This window comes from Sciurus vulgaris (genome assembly GCF_902686455.1).
Source record: "Sciurus vulgaris genome assembly, chromosome: 7".
In the NCBI taxonomy this organism is placed as follows: Eukaryota; Metazoa; Chordata; class Mammalia; order Rodentia; family Sciuridae; genus Sciurus; species Sciurus vulgaris.
In genome coordinates this window covers 18631795-18648448 of record NC_136467.1, presented here as the reverse complement: position 1 = coordinate 18648448, position 16654 = coordinate 18631795, and the positions used below count along the sequence as shown (strand labels likewise).

Sequence of the window (16654 nt, the reverse complement as noted above, 5' to 3'; positions counted from 1 at the left end):
CACCAGACTGGTGGCAGGCAAGTGAAGTTTTCCCAGATCCTCTACTCCTGGCTTTTTGTCCAATGTATATCCTAGAAAGTACACCTAAAGGTTCCATGGTTTCTTAAAAACAACAACAATAAAACCATCTTTCTAGATTGGACTTACTTTGAAATTTAGAGCTGTGGTTTTAAGACATAGCCTTGGCACATTCATAAACCAACGCTCTAAGGAACCCTGATGCTCTGCAGGGGTCAGCACCTGGGTACAAAATCCTGATCCTTCCACTTTTCAGTATTATGCTTGATCAAGTCTTCCTTGCTGTCATAGTTCATGATATTGGTGGCTGGCAAAAGATATCTTTTGTTTGTTTGTTTGTTTTTAGAGATAGGGAAATGCATCAGGAAAGCTCACCAATTAGTGTTTAAGATTTTTTTTTTTTGATCATTAAAAAAGTCACTTCACATAAGGCAGCTTTAAAAACATCTTTCATCTGAATCTGGATAATGAATACCTCTAGTCTTGTTCCAGGCCATCTGCTGCCCCACTGAGGGTTTTTAGTTTAAAAGAGAAATCTTGAACAATTTGAAATGAAAAACTTAGCCCCCCCGCTCTGCCAGAGTTACTCTGAGGACAGAGTACATTCATGTAACCATGGACACTTTTTTGGCTAACCTCCTCTATTTTAAAATACCTTCATGTACCAATAACAGGATGTCTGTGGAGTCTCATCTGTTTCTTGGTTGAATAATAAGCAGAGATCATGAACTGTATATATCCAGTGTGCATTTTTTGACATCCCTGTTAGCGCAATCAATTTAATTCCAACTTCATTTTGGAAGATAATCAACATAAGAGCATTCACAAAAATAGACATTTTGAGTGAAGAATATATACACTTAGTTTCATTTCAGATCTTTGCCTGTAAATCAGAAGCCCTGAATCCGGTCTTGGTTTTCCTGGGGAATAGAGCTGTCTAAGACACTTCCTTTTACACCTTCGGTCACCCATCTGTAAAAGTGCTCAGTGAACAGCATTGCCAAACGCCCTGCGGAAGGTTTGAGAGACAGATGGTATCTGAATAATCTCATGTTCCTTAAAAGCAAGTCACAAAATGACTTGCTCTGCTTTTTTCACTGGTTTCCACCAGGCCAGGCCGTGAGCACGTCTGATTGCCCCCGCCTGCTATTTCCTCAGTTTCTGGCATGCTGATTGGCACCTTGTAGGTGCTCCATAATATTGTAGAGGTGAATTAAAGAATGAAGGACCCAGTGGGCTTTCTCACGTGACTAAGGAAACTGAACCCTGAGGTTGTCTGAGTTGGTTCTACCAGGCATTGCTTATTTTGAGGGACTGTGGAGGAATTCTGTGGCTTTTATGTCTGTAGGATAGCAATGCCTTCCACCCTCAAACCTGGAGAAAAAGGGTTTCTCTTTATTAGAAGTTTACCTTGGGGCGTGGTTTTGCTGTTACTTGGGTCTTCTGACATTCTAGTTTTGAATAAAACCTTAAATGTGAATAATTTCTCAAGTAAAATTTTATATACTCATTGAGGTTGTCTTTTGCAGAAATGTATTAAATATTGTGGTTTGCAATAGCATGCGCAAAATACTAACCTGACACACTATTTGAATTAAGGTTTTCTTTCCATCATTTTTTCCTAGTTTGAATATATTGAGAGGATTAGCATCGATTCCTGCAATTAAAACTAATAAGTATCAATTATCCCTGCAATTAAAGCTAATCAAAGCCCTTAATTCTTTGTCACATACATGTTAGCATATGGTATGCTGTAGATAAAGTGCAAAGAAATAGAGTCTATTCTACACAATGTGAACTTCCCTCTCAGAATTTTGACATACCCCCTTTTCAGATAAAAATTTGGGACCCATGATTTTTGTTTTTCGAAATAAGAACAAAAGAAGCCTTCCCTAAAGTTATTTCTACCTTTTACTAATAGGAAGGCCAAAAGAGAGTGGAGAAGTCAGGAATGGTCCAGGGTTGTTCAGACCTGAGCTTGCGTCCCACAGAGCTGTGGACAGGTAGAGTCCTTTGACCTCAGAGGGCCTGGAGCTCTGTAGTGAATGCATGCCTGGCCTGGCCTCTGTTCTTTTTCTGATGCGCATGGATTATGTAGAAGGGAGGGAGGAATGTTTCAGCTTTAGAGTCACAAAAATCTGTTTACGGAATCCCAGCTTCCCATGCTTGACGTGACCTGATGCAAGCTACTAAACCCTTTTCCATCTGTTCTAGCACCCAAAAAATGAGGTAAATACCACCCCTTAAAATACCAGGTAGGATAACTGATAGAAGGCCTTAAGTTGGAGAAATGAGTTCTCTCTCTCTTTTTTTTTTTTTTTTTTGTAAATTTGAAAAATTTGTTCTTTTTTGTTACACAGGACAATAGGATTTACTGTGGCCTAATTATAAAAGCATATAATTTGTTCTAATTCAGTCCCCAAAATTTCCTCTCCCCTCCCTTTCTCCAACACAGTTCCCTTTCCTCTACTGTATTGATCTTTCTGCTATTTTAGTTTTTTTTTTTTTTTTTTTATTCTAGTGTCTTGTGGATGTATGTAATGGTATATTCAACTACATATCAGCTGGGTGGTGTTGGAAGGTAGAAACTGCAGGGGTGAGAACAGAAAAGAGGTTTGTGGCTCATGAATGAAAATTGTTTTCAAGATATGTTAGAGGAAAAGTTTATATTCCTGAACCAATTACAAAGCAACATTAAAAAGTATAGTTGCCAGCCCTTAAAAAAAAAATTAATAGATGTCAGGACTATTCAAAGCATTTTACATGTATTATCCCACTTAATCTTCACAACTTTATGACAAGATTTTGCTAATTCACCCAAGGTCACATAGCCAGTGACCCAGAAAACTGAAATTTGAGGCTTAGCAGTTTCACTTTAACCTCTTAACCTCTGAGAGCCAAATGTAATAAAGAATTAAATATAAGGACCATATATCAAGGAATAAGAGAGAAGATTGATAAGAGATATCATGAAAAGAAGGGATGGTTGGGGGATGAGGAGACTAGCTGAAGATGTTGTCCTGATCCATTTTGTGTTACTATGAGACTGGGTAATTCATAAAGAACACATTATTTTCTCATAGTTCTGGTGGCTGGGAAGTTCAACAGCAAGGTTCTAGCTGGTTCTATTATCTGGTGATGGCTACATCCACTGGAGGGAAAGAATGCTGTGACCTTCCATGGCATAGGCAGAAGGACATGAGATCAAGTGCTGTGTGAAGCCTCTTATAAGGGCCTTAATCTTATCACAAGGGAGCAACCCTTGTGACCTAGTTACTACTTCAAGGCCTCACCTTTTAATACTAACACATGGATAACATCTGAGTTTGGGGGGGGGGGATGTATCCAAACCATAGCATTCTCCTCCTGGCTCCCCAAGTTCATGTCCTCTTTACATGTAAAATGCGTTCATTCCATCCCAGAAGCCTCCATCCCAGGTGCTGACTTATTTCAGCATCAACTCAAAAGTTCAAGTCCACAGTCTCATGGATCATCTTCATCAGATATGGGTAAGACTCAAAGATGCCTTTCTTCCTGAGGCCAGTTGCTCTGCAGCTCTGAACCTGTGCAATCAAACAAGTAATGTGCTTAAGTACAATGTTGGGGCAGGCACAGAGTGGACATTCCTATTCTAAAAGGAGCAATAGGAAAGAAGAGAGTAGTCACAGGTCACAAGTAAGACCAAAACACAAAAATGCAAACATTGACTCTTAATCTTCCAGAATAATCTTCCTTGATTTCCTGTTCCACTGTCTGAACACATCAAGCCAGGAGCTGGGCCTTCAAGGTTCAGACAACTCCACTGTCTTTGAAGCACAACTAACTCTCATGGGCTGGAGGCAGAAGCCTGAGGCTTTGCACGGGGGTCTCTCCTGTCTTAGAGCTCCACTAAACATGGCCCGAGAGAGGGCTTTCTGCAGGAGCCTGTCTCTACCTTTGAAATTAGGGTGGTGGTAGCAGGGTCTCCACAGCCGATCGGAGCCTGCAGGGTTGGTACCACGGGGATGCTAGCAAGTATTGCTACATGTGCTTGCAGAACGCAGGCCCCAGCTGAACCTGAGTCCCTGCCACAGCTGGGGTGGCCACAGACTGCTGTGCTAGAATGTGGGGAGCAGAATATTGAGGTGGCAGTGGACAGCAAGCATTGGGGTCCTGTGGGTGTCCCTCCAAATTCATGTTCTCAAGACTCTGGTATCTGGGCCTGGGATAGATGTGTCAGCCTTGAAGATCTTTGAAATGCTTTCATTGTCATTTTCATAAACATGGTCTTCATAAACAGAACCTGGCTTCACACTATCCTATTAATCTCCTCATCCATGGCCCCACCCTTGATTTTTCCTCCTAAACACACTTTTTGACTCTTTATATGGCCAGGCAGAGAATTTTCCAAATCTCTATGTTCTGTTTCCCTTCAGTTATAAATTCTGTCTTGAAATCATTTCTATTTTCTTTCATGTTGCTATAAGCAATTAAAAGAAGCTATGCTGCCTCAGCACTTTGCTGCCTTATGATTTCTTCTATCAAATGGCCTCATTTGTCACTCTTAAGTTCTGCCTTTCTGAAAGTCCTAGAAGAAGAACTTAGTGAGCTGGAATTTTTACCACTCTAAAACAAGAATTGGACTTGGGGCCGTAGCTCCGTGGCAGGGCACATTTTCAGCATGTGCGAGGACCCAGGTTTGATCCCCAGCACGAGAAGAAAGACACCAGAACAAGGACGGCCTTTCCTCCAGTCTCCAGTGCCTTGTTCTTCATTTCTTCATGAACCTCATCAGAACAGTCTTGCCTGTCTGTCCGTGGTTCTACCAGCTTTCTGCTCATGACCACTTAGGCAATCTCTGATGAAACCGAGGCTCACCTCTTCTGCACGCTCACCAGAATCACCCTCCATGCTCCGTTTTTGGTAACAGAGGCAAATCAACGTTCACTTTCAACTGGTCCAGCTCTACCTATTGCTCAGTGCCAAGCACTTTCCACATTGGTTGGTATTTGCTATAGCTACACCCCAGTGTTAGCATCATGTATTTTGTGCTGCTACAACAGAAGATCTGGGACTAGGAAAAAGGAAGAGAACTTCATTTCTCACAGTTCGGGGTGTTGGGAAGTTCAAGATCAAAGCCCTGTCAGATTCGGTTGTCTGGTGAAGGCAGCGTCCCCCAGAGGGAGTTCTCTGTGTCCTCACATAGAAGAAGGGAGAGGACAGCTGCATGGATAGTTGCCCTCTTTAGGACCCTCCCCCCATCACCCCTTAACACTGTCATGTTGACAGCACTTGGATTTTGGAGGAGATACATTCAAACCATAGTATTCAGTGTCAAATAGATTACAGTTCATCAAATCTAAAATGAAGTAGAGTAAAAGATCACCATTAAGTACCACAAGAAAGAAGGATGCGGTCAGTTCCACTATATAAAAAGTCCACAGAACTTTATTTTCAATATTTAGTAGAACCATCTTAGAATTTTAAATGGATTATGCTCTATCAAACACCAAGATAAAGCTAACTAAATGCAAGGTGATTCTGTAACATTTTTTTTGCACCAAAGACTCCTTTGCGCCACTTTTTGACTCATGCCCCTCTGTGTACCTGGGACCTCATGGGTCCCTGGCGAGCAGGGGTGTTGCCAAATACAGTCATCGGGAGAGCGTCTGGATTTCCTCTGTACCCTTCTGAGAATTTTAGATGCTGGAACTCTCTTGATCTTACCTGTAGTTATTTGCAGAAGGTTTTCTGACAACAATTCATTCTTCCCAAGTCCACGAAATGCTGTGTTGGTTGAAATGCCCCAGGCTTATGATTTTGCAGTTGCATTGACAGGCCTGGCAGCCACGTTTCCACATGTGCACATGGTTGAAGCTGTATCACTGTAGTTCTCTAGTTACTGTTCTCCGTTCTGGTTTCATACATGTTTAAATGTAGAAATGCCTGCATTGGAATCAATGAAATATGCTTGTCTGTCAAGTTACAAGGAAATGTTGACTACCCATTTCATTTTATCTACAGTCCCTGATTTTGTCCATAATGACATATTAGTCATGTTGGTGTAACTGTCTTGGACTCAGAATAAAAATTTATTTTGAGCTTTTTTGTAGTTGAGTCTGTGCTAATATTATTCTCCAGTGGGTCTCTAACATGATTTACCCAACAGACATATAAGATATATGGGTTATTTTTGGCTTGCTGCCATTATTCTGTATTTTATGGAGATCCCTGGCTCATGGAAAGTCTTTAAACAATGTTTTAAATATTGCTTTATAGAATTTAGCACCTTCCCCCATGGAATGATAATAGTTTTTTAAGTGGATATTTTTATTATTAATAATGATGCCTAATTATGGAATGAACTCTCATACTACCAATACATATACCCACTGTTTGGACCAGGAATTTGTTCTTACGACTGGTTTAGGATAAGAAGTACTATATGTTCCCATTAGGATTCCAAGTGGCTGCTCAAAATTTACTATTGGGCCTTTAAATCTCAAATTATTTTGAAGTTCTTGAATATCCTTTGGAGTTTGTAGGCTTCCATTCCTTGTGCTCAGATGATGTGTTGTGTAGTAGAAAGAGGGTGGGGCTTTGGGACCAGGGAGAAAGGGCATCAAACTCTTTTACCACTGTGTGATCTTTGTGAAAAAGAAATATCAAGTACTTTCACTAGTTGGAGCAAACTGTGTACAAACTTTAGTGAATTTTTCTGACAACCTGGTGAGGTCATTGCTGTGACAGGTGAGGAAACGAAGGCATGGAGTGTTTATATGAACCACATTGAACTTCTTTGGTAATTGACATGGAAACTGATTTTATTACATTGTGTTAATTATTGTATTCTCCTTTCCCATTCCCTAAGGAGTGTGAAATTGCCATTTGAAATTGTCTTATGGATTTGGAGAAGAAAATAAGCATTTTAGAATTTTTAAACCCAAATAAAAATTCTATTCCCAACTTTATTTTCCTTATTTTGTCATAGGTTATGAATCATCATCTAAGTTTTTTTAAATTAGAAAAACCAGCAGATGGGTTAATATCAATCTGAGATATCCTACTGCCAGAGTATAAATTGAAGGAATTTGTACTTAGAGCCACTAAGTGGATTTTTTGTCCAGCAGTTTTGAAGGAGGCAGCCTAACATCCTCTGAGCTTTTATGATTTGATAACCCTCCATTGGTTTTATAATAAACTGGGACTTCGGTAGGTCTTATCTTTATACAATCCCAATGTTTACATTAGAAATATTACTTTTAGAAAAGTGTTTTAGCACCTTCACAAAATATAAAGCACAGTGGTGTTTTGGGGAGTGCTGGGAATTGAATCCAGAGGCACTTTACCACTGAGCTACACCCCAGCACTTTTGGTTTTATTTTGAGACAGGGTCTGGCTAAGTTGTTGAGATTGGCCTCCAACTTGTGATCCTCCTGCCTCACCCTCTGGAGTAGCTGTGATTATTTACAGGCATGCCTCATTGTGCCCAGTAAAGCAGAGTAATATTTATATACATGTTTAAAAGGAAGTTACTTCATTAATTTGATAAGTATAATTCTTAGTTTTGAGAAACACTGCTATCGTTGCCTCAATTTTTAAAGCCTGTCTACCTGCCTGTCGACTTCCTTCCTTCCCTCCTTTCTTTCTTTCTTGTTTTCTTTTTCTTTCTTGGAACTGACAACTGAATGAATTGAATGTATCTCTTTTAGCCCACAAATCCTATTCATCTGCTTTTATTTTTCCATGCTTTAATCTTTTTCCAAGTACATTGGAAGAATAAGTAAGCATACTTTCTAAAAACCTTGGCACATTTCCTGGTTTGGGAAGTGTAAGGTGAGCATTGGCAAAGAAGTGATTTTTGAATGAAAAATTAAGGCTATACTTACATTTAAAATCCCCAGAGACATCATTGATGTAAACCAAAGTAGCCATCTTCAGTAAGGAAAATAGCCAAGTTGTATATTTTTAAAAAAATTTTTTTGTAGTTGTAGATGGACAGAATGCCTTTATTTTATTTGTTATTTTTATATGGCGCTAAGAATCAAACCCAGTACCTAACAAGTGCTAGACAAGCGCTCTGTCACTGAGCTACCCTAGTCCCTTGTATGTGTTTTTGATGACTAAATTTTTATAAAAGAATGTAACACCCAAATATATATGGAAATCTGGTGTGTAGTATGTTCATTACATATACCACAGTGTAATCCCAACTAATAATTGGAAAAAAAAAGTTTTATATTCTAGCATCAAGTAAACTATTATAAAGGTCCAATCTATCAAAATAATAGATCTGTTAAATGCAACTTTAGGAAAAAGGCAAAACTTCTTACTGTGCCACACAATGGAGAGAAGTAAACACATTTACGAAACCGACTTTGTGGATTTATATATAGCAGAGAAAATAAGGAGAAGAAAGGGCCAACATTTTGTGTACTAATGCATGCAGTGAGCTGTGCTGTAGCATACTAAACCTCATAGAAGAAGCTTCCCTTGACTTTGTAAGTTTATTGAATCTTATTTTAGAATTTTTGCACTCTAATTTTTAATTGCTTTAGGTTTATTTTCATCCATGCCTGCTTAGTTGTTAGTGGAATGTTTGGGTGTTTGTGCATATATCATATGTATATGATGCATACATTTTATACATAATTTACCTGGCCTTATCAACATTAAATAATGTTGAACAATTTAATATACCCCTTTCCACTCCTACCTTCTTGAAGGAAAGTGCCCTAAGTGTCAATAACTAACCTGTGCTGGGTACTGCTCCTCTGTGCTCACATTTACAGATGGTGAGGGACATATTAAATCACACCAGTTATAAAAATTCCATGAGAATATATCTTCACAATAAAAGAGTTTATTTTTCTCTTTTCCCCTTTTACACAACTGGATCAGTACCTAGCTGGATGCATTTTTCATGAGAATGAGTTTATTCTTCGATTAAAAAATCATTCTGAAGCATCATCTACTTTTAGAAAAATAGTGTAACTTTTCCTTTGGTGTTGAGTTGGTTTAGTAGACATGGAGAATGATAAAACTATAAATATGAATAGGTCATAGCCTGTGTTACCTGCTAGAAGACTTCCAAAATAATTGAGAGTTAATGATCACAGGAAAATATGTGGCAGAGGTTGTACTTGTGGATAATACTTCTTCATATTTTATATATAGTATCGAGTAATATATACAAAGTGAAAAAAAACCTAATCCACATTTGTTCCAAATGACAAAACAGTGCATCAATGGAAAGAATTAAATGTGGGTTGAATTCCTTTCTGACACCTAAATCCTTATGGCCTTGGGCAAGTTATTTCCCCTATTTTAGGACTACAAGGACTGTTGACTTAGTTCCATGTATATAGTAAGTGCCCAATAAATGTTTGCTTTCATCATTCATTTTCATATTTGACAGATACACTGTTAAGACTGCTTAATGAATCAAATCCAAAAACATCCTGCCTAAACAACCCAGTTTGAGAAGGTTTACTGATCAGTATGCCTGCTAGAACGGCAGTAGGCTCTAGAGAACACAGGCATAACAGGATTTGCCATGTGCAGCAAGAGCCAGACATTCAGAGATGCAGTCTCTATCAAAGTAGAATGGCACTGTTCTACTCGTGCATGCTGGGGAAGAAAGGAGATGTGTGCAATTGAGATGAGCAGTCTTAAAAGACAAGATGGGTAGGATTTAGGTTATTGGGGTGTGGGAGTAGAGTGAAGGAATGAGACCCTAGATGGGGGAGCGCCAGGAGCAAAGGCATGAAGGGAGGGTTCTGTAGGAGAAAGGGGATTGGCTGGTGGCTGGAGCCAAGGATGTGGGGTAAAGAGAAGGGGAGAAGTGTCTAGCATAGCTTGGAAGCCAGCTTTTGAGTCTTACTTGGTATATTAAGAAGGAAAAGTTTGTTTTATGGTTATTTCCAAGCTTTCTTACAGTTCATGACTGATGGCATTTACAGGCCAAACATACTTCCATGTGACAAGTATGTGTGGAATCCTTCCTCTGTGCCAGGCATTATTGTCTGTGCCAGAGAAAACTAGACCTGGCATCTGGCACCACGGAGCTACTTCAAGAGGAATGGATGTGTGGGCAATTCAGTGCCAGCTACTACTTTCTCTTTGACTCAAGAAAGAATATCAGAATGCAAGTCCATGACCATCTGGATGTGACAGGAAGAGTCTGATGCCAGCCCTTGAGAAGGGAGGAGGGTGATCCAGAGAAGAGACGGACTGGAGAGACAGCAACCTTGGGCAGAGAGCGGGATGATGTTCAGTGTAAGGTGGAATGGATGGGTGTGGCTGCAGGCGTGCAGATGGGGTCAGTAAATGGCCAAGGAGCAAGGTCTGTCTACATGTTGGCTTTTCCAAAACCAGTGTCATATATAAGATTTCTCAATTGACTTTTACATTTGAATGCAGTTCATACAAATATTCTTGTAAAAAGGATCCAAAATCAGTTGTGCATCTGAAGTTGGCGTAGGGCTCTCATAAAGCGACCCTGTCTAGTGTCCTGTGCAGAAAGACTTCTCAACTATAGTCAGATTGGAAACTCTGCGATGAAGAGGCACATTAGGTATCCCCCTGGCTACATTAAAAGCAGAAAGCAAGTACAATGTTGTTTGGACTTTTCTTCTTTGCAGTTTGTATCGAAAGTGCATGGTTCTAATTTTTAAAAAAATCTATGAAAACATGTCCTTGAATGTCTTAAGGGGCAGAGACTTCGGCTGCAGGTGAGGCTCCTGATTGGCTGGGTGCTGTGATCAAAGGCCCTGGTTAGTAGCACCTGCTGTGTGCAGCAGGGGGTGTGCAATGTGTGCCTGCCACATTGTGCAGCTGAGATGTGACCTTCGCAGGTGCTAGAAAACACGATTTGCTTCAGGCCTGTGGAGTGTGCTGGGATCTGGGTGGCATCCATGCCTGAGAAAATCTTATTATGCAAAATGAAAATATAACTAAACATTAAAATACTTAATGATTTCTTAAAGTAACATGCCCTTTCATTAAGTGAAAACAGGATGTATAAAATCCATATCTAGTTTTAAACATAGACATTTCATTACATGAATATTTCTCCAATATGAAGCTGAGCAGCTGTTTCTCCAGATGCCACATCAGGGCTCTGGAGGGAATTGTTGCTAAATCCAATACCATAGTTAGCTAGATATTGAAAGAAATACTACAAGATGTATCCGATCTAATCAGTAAGCCTCGGCGAACTAAAATTTAAACACACAGCATGGAATTAATATGGGAATTTCGATTACATTCTAAACAAGGGGAACGTAATTGCCGTGCTTTTGAGCTTGCACATTCTAATTTTTACTATTTAAACCCTATTAAGGATCCATCACAAGAACACTCTTTGTTTTTCCTATAATCAGTTGTCATTGTGGCAGCCAATTGTTTGGAGAGACAAAGTACAACATTTTTATTTATGAGAAAGAGCTGACACACACAGTCCATATGCTTCCTAGCTGACTCTAATATGCCTGGGCTGGCATATTAAATTATGTGGGTAACTACTTTCAAGAAGGATCCAGAAAGTTACAGGCAGTGAGAGCTATGCAGGAACCAACTATGGTGAAATGAAAAACTTCTGACCTGTTTTGTAACCTGTTGCATTCTACACCAAAGTGGTAAAATGAAGAGCAGGCACATTTATGGAAGATTTCCACAAGTCCAGGATGCATTACTTGAAGCTGGGAGTGGTGGTGAATACCTGTAATCCAAGTGACTCAGGAGGCTAAGGCTGGAGGATTGCAAGTTTGAGGCTAGCCTCAGCAACTTAGACCCCATCTCAAAAGTTAAAAAAAAAAACAAAGAAAAAGGGCTGGGGATATAGTTCAGCAGTAAAGTGCCCCTGGGTTCCATCCCCAGTACCAAAAATAAAATAAAATAAATGAGTAAATAAGTAAGTAAATAAATAAATTAGAACGAATTACTTGATAGCAATGTAAAAAAGTAGAACTAAAAAACTTATAAAGATTGATAGTTTATCTTGAAGAAGATGTATTATGGAAAAATCTAGTTGGTAGTTGATTCTGTCAAATGAAGGTATTTTTCCCTATCTGAAATATTCTAAAAATATTCATTTATATCACCAAGTTTAAAAAATGTTTTAAAATACTTCAAAGAATTTTTATTTTAATGCAAATATTTATAGAATATACAGTAGGAAAGTACTGGAAAGTTAAATGGCAGTATGTTAACAGTTCTTTCCTCTGATTGGTGTGATGCAGTCATTTTTATTAGTTTTCCTTTATTACTGAGTGTGAGCACCCAGCCTGTGTTACCTTCATGATTATTAAAAGCCTAAGTTACTAAATGAACAATCCCCTAAGCTCATCACAGACTTTTATGGAAGGCTCTTACCTTGTTCAGGTATTCTTAGCCAGAGATTTGCTTTTGTGTCTCAGAAGAGTGTCTTTTGCTTTTACAGCATATTTTATTGATAGGAGGTTCCTTTAATTCTGTGATTTTATCTGTTGCTCCTGGGACTCTTTGCCATTCATGTTCTTTGACCCCAGATTTTACAGCACTGGAGTTCTGGACAGTGGTCACATAGCCTCACAATTCTCCAGCCCCCGTCCAACCCTGGCTGCCCATGTCCCTCTCCCTCCATGTCTGGGCCTAGGCCCACACTCCTCGTTCTTAGCTAATGAGGTCCAGAGAAAATGCCAACTTTGGTGGCATTTGTTGGCCTGATTCTACAAAACATCGTATCACTGATGAATTAATAGACACACTACAATTATATCTAATCTATATTTCTGTTAGTGTGATATGCCTTCTTGGAGTGAGTAAATAAGGACATGTATTTTTTTTTAAGTCTTTCAGGCCACTAATTAGGTTAGCTCTGTTGAGTGCTGAGCAAAATGTACCTTGTGTGTTATCCTTGGCAGATCTGAAACCAGCTATAAAACCTTTATTAGAAAATGTGACAGGAAAGAGGAACAAGAGAGAAAAATCATTGTTCACAAAAGCAACTGCTGGTAAATATAGATGTAACAAATCAAAGGTTCTTAGTACTTTAGGGAGTATAATTATGGGAGCACAAAAGAAGTACTTGGAGAAATGGGGTTACTTCTAACGCTTATACCCATTCACGATTATTCCATGTGCTTTTCCCTCAACCTCAAATGCCCTCACCCCTTGAGTGAGCCACTCTTATTTATGGGCAATATGTTGGGGCAGGTGACAGACTGAGGACCATGAATAATAACAGAAGATTCTGGAGACTGTCATGGCAGGTCCTAGGTGGAGAATCTGTTGTAGAGAGGGAAGGAGGTCAAGTGGAAGAGTTTTAAACATTGACGGGTTCAAATGTAAAGCCACAGAGATAACTCCCAATGCCACTGTGTTGTCAAATGGGACAGAAGCCAGTAAGGTTGGGGATGGTGGAGTTAAAGGAGCATGAATCCTTTTCTAGTGACTGTTAAGTCAGAAAATATGCTCCCAAAGTCAATAATTAATCTCACCAATGGGAAGATTTTGCTCTTAAGAGCTGCCATGAGCTCACTACTGTCTCTTATGAACTGTCTATAATGTCAAGGACTCTTAACAAGAAGGCAACACAGTGCTCCTGTGTAGGAGGAGCATTAACTCTCTCTCGCGCCACTAGGAATTCATTGAATGCATTACTACTGCAGCTTAAGAAATCACTCCTTAGAATGGCCTGAAAAAGTGTTCCCAAAGAACAGCAGTTTATTCCCCTGTTAGCAGGACAAGCAAGTCCCATATGCAGTATTAAGAACTCGCTCTCTCTTTGTCATTTATCAAAGGATTCTTAGCTTCTGTCTTCAATTATTTGTACACAAATTATGCCTTATGAATTTCCAAAGAACTCTGATTTTCATAAATCGTAAGGCCATCTTCTTTTGAGTGTGAGAATGTATGCCTCTGCTCACACACTGTAAGTGCTAAAGCCAGAGAGTGAAAAAGTAAAAATTTGCTATTGATGTAAATCCTGTGGAATGAACTGCAAAAGAGATAAGAGTTGGAATTGAAATCAAATTTTCTTCATGTCACAGTTCTGAACAACTTGGTCATGACAAAGAGAAATGGGTCACATCAAAGAATGGGGTGGAAAGTGAATCTGAGCTTGGAGCGGAGATAACAGCTGTCCTTAAGGATGGCCATCGCATGGCGCCATGATTAATTAAGGTATCTGCCAGTCATATGGGCTTGAATCATGGCTTTGGAAAGGGCAGGGAGCCTCGCTATTTACATAGGGATCATCCACTCATACTCAGAGGCTGACAGTGCTTCTCTTGGCAGCCTGTGACTTGTTGGCAAAATGTCTTCAATTATGGGCAAACTGCCTAGTCTCATATCATCACAAACCAATTTGTCAAGATGTGTGTATTTGGAAAGCTATGGAAACAGAAATATTTTACTTATTTTAAAATGATGGGGAGAAAACCTAGTGTCTATATGTTCAAAAAATATCTTATGAAATTTTACTCTTAGATAAATATTTAATAAAAAATGACTGTGCTGTCTACAGAGGAAAAAAAAAAAGAACTAGAGAAGAAATAGCTTGTTAATGTTTGTGAAAGAGCTTTGTGGGTGTTTACAGAGAAATTGCCATATGGAGAAGAAAAAATATTTCTACCTGAGCTTCACATTCAAACTAATCAGTATTAGCCTGATCTTTCTTTAAAGAAGTCCATATTGCCTAGATTTAAAAACAAAAATCATCATTTCCTTCATACTCTAATAATCCTGGAGAATAAAGTATTAGCCATGATAATTTATATTATAAATAATACAAAGATAAGATAAATATGAAGATACATGGAATGTGGAAGGGAGCCTATGGCAGAAAAAATAAAACAGAGTAAGGGCCAATTAATGAAATAAAAGCCAAAATGAAGGAATACATTAGCATTCTCCCATTTTTCTTGTTCCTTGTCTCTTTCTTCAATATGCTATAAGAAAAAATTTCAGGATTATGGGTATGAATAAACAATTATTAGTACATAAATTATGTTAACCCAAATTCCATTGCTTTTAATATACAGTTTTATATGTTATTTTAAACTTTGAAAAATAGCTGCTTTCCCATGAAGTGGATTATAAAGTCAGTACCTTTAAAACAAATATTATTTCCTATTATATTTAGTTATGGTGCTTTAGAGTATTTATTTACTTGTGTTTACTTGTTTAACCCATCTTCCCTGCTTGATTATAAACTTCAAGAGGGTAAAATACCATGTTTTTTCAACACCATATTTGTAACACCTACAATCATTGTAATTCCTTGTAAGAATATTGTTTCAATGACTATTGAAGTTATACTGTTCTGTGAAAATATCACCTAATATAATAAATCTAAAACTTTTTAACTACAGGTAAGAGATCATCTGCTCTCATGTTGTAATGAATAGCCTGAGAAGCAGCAGGCATACGCCTTCTGGCCTTAGAGTTGAACATGGAGTTGCTTTTCCTCCTGTGGCATCTCAAGTCCTGGTAGGACTCTTCTTCCTCTGGGATATCCCCTCACCAACTCACATAGTTTCCCCTTCCCAGTCTACCAGAGCAGGGGCTTATTTTGGAATTACTTAGCTCCCCTCCTCCACTCTATAATAATAACAGTTGTACCATTGGCTCCATCTGAACCATGTTTTTTACAGTCTAAGGAATTTCTATATTTTAAGTTTGCATTTTAGAAAATTAACTGTGGACCTGTCATTTCCCCTCCTAAAACTTAGACCTCTGTGCATAGACTTCTTAGAAGGAATGATGCTTGTCCTCCAAGGGTTTATAAAAAAAGAAGCAAAGAAATTAAGATGCATCAAGCAGTACTGCCCAACAGTGGCGTGCTGAGGAAAAGTCTGCAATAAAGTTGCTTTAAGTCCCCTCATTAATTATTAAGAGGAATCATTCTATGCTGATACACAAACTTGGTGAGAATTTGAAACAGATATGCCTCTAATTTATTTTCAAATATTTGAGATATATGTGCAATATGAATATTATTGCCTGGTTTCAATAAACCATTTCAGTTCCCTGAATAAAATGCTGTGTTTTATTACTCTGTGATGTGATTTTGAAACCCTTTTGGAAGATGACTGCTCAGTTTATCAAGATAATATACTTAGATCGCTTATGAGGGCCACTTAGTAAAAGTAGTATTGGCACTGCTTCCCTTTTACTCTTTTCTTCTAGTCCCCTGATTAATTGAAATGGCGCACGATTCCATACCATTGCCCTGTTCCTCAGTTTCTCACCCTGCCCTGTGCCTGTCCCTGGCACTGCTATCAACAGCACCCCCACACACCTTTCACTTGCAAAAGTTAGGACTCTCATGTGGTCAGTGCATCTGAAAGGACTTTTAGAGCACTCTCCACATTTTTCTTCACACATTTCTTCCCACTATTCTTCACCATTGCTCTTCACAGACCAACCTTGCCATTCTTGGATACATATAAAACATGGCCATTCTGACACACAGAGGATTGGCAGATGAACCAGTCTAGCTGGGTTCGAAGCCCAGCTCAGTCATTTAGTAGTTACATACCTTAGGTGAACAAGCCAGTCTTGTCAAGTCCCAGGGTCCCCATCTGTCCATAAGGATGCCAGTAACCCTTCTGAGAAGGGAGTTCCAGTCCTGCACTCCAGCACCCAATTGTATGGCTAGGAATCTCAGCTC

General features: G+C 39.0%; 1 protein-coding gene across 2 annotated transcripts in view; it reads left to right on the top strand.

Moving 5' to 3' along the window:
• Nucleotides 1-16654, top strand: part of SAMD5 (sterile alpha motif domain containing 5) — a 425299-nt gene that overhangs the window by 53003 nt on the left and 355642 nt on the right. The gene's annotated exons all lie outside the window — the stretch shown is intronic.